The following is a 4,979-nucleotide window of genomic DNA, read 5'->3' as shown; positions in this document are numbered from 1 at the left end:
GGTTCTGCTAAATGTTTTATGTACATTGCTCTTCCAAAAATAAAGTAAGAAATCTTTTTAAAAAGCACACAAACTTGAAGTAGGTACAAGTATTTTACTCCCGTATTGAGGAGGAAATTCCTTGTCTCAGAAATACTGGTTACCTTCCTAAAAGTCACACATCTAACAAACTTCAATATCTTTATTCCCCAACCACTTCAAACATTTTTGTCTTGTATTCATACAATTTCTGTCTTAAATTTTATATTTAAATAGCATTAATGACAATTTCAAAATTTCCAGCATTACCTGGTAATGCTTATTATTATTAATTTTTGTAATAATTATTATTGTTTTGTTTTAACTTAAGTAAATTGACTTGTTAATCCTTTAGCCTGAGCTACACCTAATACCCGACTGGATAATTTATAAAGGAAAGAGTTTAATTCACTCACAGTTCAGCATGGTTGGGAAGGCCTCGGGAAATTTACAATTATGGCGGAAGTGGAGTCAAAAACGTCCTTTACATAGCAGCAACAAGGAGAAGTGCTGAGCAGCAGAGGAAAGAACCCTTTATAAAACCATCAGATCTCATGAGAACTCGCTCACTAACAAGAGAACAGCAGCATAGGGTAACTACCCCCATGATTCAGTTTTCACCCACTAGGTCCCTCCCATGACACAAGTGGGTTATGGGAACTACAATTCAAATGAGATTTGGATGGAAACACAACAAATCGTATCAACATCCAATAATATGTCACAATTTAAACTGCATGTTGAGCAATGTAGATTACTCCTTTTGAATGACAAATCAATGTGGGAAAATGGTACAGATCAATTAAAATAACCGTTAAAAATAACCTCTAAAAAAGATATAACTTATACTTCCAAGAATTTTGATAAAACTTTTAAGCAGGGAAGACTATGATTCCAGATGGATTTAAAGTGATATTAATACTGTAATGATGAAAAGAAAGAAGGATGTTGTTAATGGTGGGAAAAGGTAAATGTACTATTTTGATACAGATATATACATTAGATATTATAACTTACAAAATATAGCTTCAAATTCTTGTAATTAACAATGAGAATGATTATTTAAATTTTTAATATTCAATTATGCATACCAAGATAAGAAAATTACCAAGATAAGAACATCCATGTAGACAATCTTACTGAAATCAGTAATGGTAAATATTGAAGGATATTGATAAGCTCTTAATACCTATGATTGTAAGTGGGCTTAAGAAAAATCCTGTATTAGTGAAATTAGTACATTCAAAGTTGTCACTTGATATTTTTAATGTATTCACATTTTCACACTTTCTTACTTCTGGGGTTACACTCCAATGGATTTGTGATTTTGCTAAATATTATTTATTTTAATTTTTAAAGAATTATGAAATAGAATTTAAGAGGAAAAAGGGTGAAAATTCTGACATTTCTGGCATGTACTTGCTAAGTGATGTTAGGAAAATATATCTAAACACTTTGTCTTAGTTTCCTAGACTGTGATAGAGGTAATATTAGTGTCTACTTCATTAAGTATTTCTGAGTATTAAGTGAGCTAATAAAGATGTATTTGGAAAACTGCCAATTACATAAACCTGCAATAAATTATAGCTGTGTTTGCTGCTGTCACTTTTGTATTACTGTTGTCACTAATACAATCACCATTACCATCGTCTTCCCATGATAAAAATAATTCTTGGAGGCTTAAAGAAGGTAAATTTATCCACCTTCCAAGATTTCGTATAAATCTGCATTCTAAATAGTCCAGGAAACACTGGCAGTTTTCAATACTTTAAATTTTGGTTCATCTAATAAAAGAAAATATTTCATTTATATTATGTAGTAATTGGTGAAGATACCTAAATTATCTCATAATTACAATGATTTGCATTTCTACTTTAGAGTCGATTTAAACATTTCTAATATTTGTTTTGGATAGATTTTAATAAAATAATTTTGGCTTTACAATTTTTTAATAAATGAGAAAATTAATCCTTTGTCATTGTCATTTTCTAGTTTGTCATATTTTTCTGTCAACTTTACTAATAGTATATTTTGTTTTATACAATTTTATAATTACATGTGTTTAAATAAATCATCCACATAGTGTGTAGCTTCTGATTTTTATGATATGTTTCAAAAAATGCCTGATAGCAATGTTATCATATTTTTTACCCATTTTACTTCTAATAATTGTTTTTTGATTTTGCTTTCAATTTTGGTTATGGTTTAATATTTTCTTAATATGAAATATATTTTTATGTAAGGAGTAAAGGAAAGATGACATCGTCATGGCACTTTTCTTAGTTTGTATTTACCTCATTGATTTGAAATAACATACCAAATTTTCCTGTAAAGCTGAGACTTTGTCTGTGTTATCTATATTAGTGTTTTAATGTGGTAGACTTTTAAAAATGCCCACAAACAAAAGGTCCATTAGTTTACATAAATTTTTTCTTAATGTATAATGAGAATCTTATGTAGTTATTTTATTAGCAGTGTTTTTATTTATCATCTTATTTTGGCAAATTATTTCTTTCCTTTGTTTTCTCATGCCAGTTTTTTGTTACCCTTCACTTGGGGGCTACTGCTAGATTTATTCTTTACTGTTATATCTCTATTGATTGTTTCTATATTCTTGTGAATATTTTCATTTTTTAATATTTTCTCTTTTACAGTCTGCAGTCCTTTCTTACATAACCAGTGTAATCAATCAGTTTATTATTATTATTATTATTATTATTATTATTATTATTATTTTGAGACGGAGTCTCGCTCTGTCGCCCAGGCTAGAGTGCAGTGGCTTCATCTCTGCTCACTGCAAGCTCCGCCTCCTGGGTTCACGCCATTCTCCTGCCTCAGCCTCCCGTGTAGCTGGGACTACAGGCGCCCACCACCACGCCCGGCTAATTTTTTGTATTTTAATAGAGACGGGGTTTCACCGTGTTAGCCAGGATGGTCTCGATCTCCTGACCTCGTGATCCGCCCGCCTCGGCCTCCCAAAGTGCTGGGATTACAGGCGTAAGCCACCGCACCCCGCCTGTCCTATTGTTTTTTAAAATGAGTTATCCATTTGTAAACTGCTGATTTCTTTGGGGCATTGTCCCTATAAACTTTTTGTCAAGCATCAATGATTTCACCACTCTTCCACCAAAGTTTCACTATAAATTTTATGTTTGTTCTTGCTTCAATTTTAGCAGAATTCATGTTGCTTTGATAGGAGCTTTTTTCAGACTGATGTCTTATCCTTCCTTAGTGCCTCAAACTAGATCCTGTTCAAGTTTATTTTGGCACAAAAATTTTTTGAAAAACATGCAGAGTTTTTTCATAATAGGCATTTTCCACAAACTTTCTGAGGTTCCCATGTCTGTCTGTCTGTCTGTCTATCTATCTATCTACCTACATACCTACCTACCTACCTACTTACTTACCTACCTACCGACTCCTATTGGTTCTGTTTATCTGGAGAATCCTAATACAAGTCCTAAAGATCCTGGAGGTCCAGTAAAGATGAAATTTAGCAGAAAGCATGCTTGCCTCTAGATCTAGCAAAGTAACATTCTTGAACATCCTAGACAGATTCTACCTTACCAGCTGGCAGATGGCTATATGATTTTCAGCCTCAAAGGTTAATTTAGATATAGGACTTGCTTGCTCCTAGATCTGGCAAGGCAACACTCTTAAACATCCTTACCAGATACCACCTTACCAGCTGGCAGAAGGCTATATATGGAACAAGGCCAGGTCAAACCTCAAAACAGCAAAGTAGACTGAACAGCTGAGGATCCCTTTATCATTTTAGTTAAAAACAACGACAACAAAACACACAGATTTCTGCTGCCTTTGGTGTATTTTAATTAAGGTAAAACTTGCATAACAAATGCCAACACTATATGATAAAATGACTTTAAATACTTTAAGATCAGTATCTGAGAAACAGAACAGATGTGCCTATCTGTTGCATATTACATAACATCTAATCTAGGATCATTTTTAGATTTAAAATAACAAAATCAAAAAACAAAGAGTCAACACAAACTATAATTAAAAAAAGAATGAGCGAGGCTGCGACTTACACTTAATTCATTATTACTTATGCTAACTTAGGGTTTTTTAACCTTAGTACTACTTGCATTTTGTGCCAGATGATTCTTTGTTGTGGAGGCTGTCCCACACATGGTAAAACATGTTGCAGCATCCCTAGATTCCATCCAGTAAATGTTAACAGCATCTCCTATATGTAACAACCAAACAATGTCTCCACATATTGCTAAATGTCCTTGAGAGCAAAATCACTCCTACTTAAATACCACTGTGCTAATGGAATGAAACAGCGTGGTACAGAAAAATCTCAAATAACCAGTAAGGAATAAATCATTACCTGGTGTTAGATATTAATTACTTTTCTGCTTATATGTGAACATAGACAACCTTTGTGATCTGAAAATTAACAACATTTCAAATTACAGAAGGAAAACAAATCTTTGTGATCTGAAAATTAACAACATTTCAAATTACAAAAGGAAAACAAATCTTAAAGGAATTTTCTGCCTGTATAAGCCCTTAAGAAGTCTTCATGAAAGAATGGGAAGAGAACTAACATTCATCATTTAAAATCTGCTGTATTGTTTTGCTTCATACTAGTTATTCTACATAATTTATTGTTTTTAATGGCAACCCCAAACACACATTTGTACACATGCACACACACACGTATACTTAATATATATGTACCTATATTTATATATAATATTCTGAAAAAAACCTAAGAAACTTAACAATGGTCACTTTAAATATGAAGAAAAATAATTAGAGATCTAGAGTAGAAAAAAAGAATTTTTCAGCCGGGCGCGGTGGTTCATGCCTGTAATCCCAGCACTTTGGGAGGCCGAGACGGGCCGATCACGAGGTCAGGAGATCGAGACCATCCTGGCTAATACGGTGAAACCCCGTCTCTACTAAAATACAAAAAAATTAGCCAGGCA

Source organism: Rhinopithecus bieti, unplaced genomic scaffold (genome assembly GCF_001698545.2).
Source record: "Rhinopithecus bieti isolate Rb0 unplaced genomic scaffold, ASM169854v2 scaffold_5406, whole genome shotgun sequence".
Classification (NCBI taxonomy): domain Eukaryota; kingdom Metazoa; phylum Chordata; class Mammalia; order Primates; family Cercopithecidae; genus Rhinopithecus; species Rhinopithecus bieti.
Note: the sequence above shows the minus strand (reverse complement) of the source record.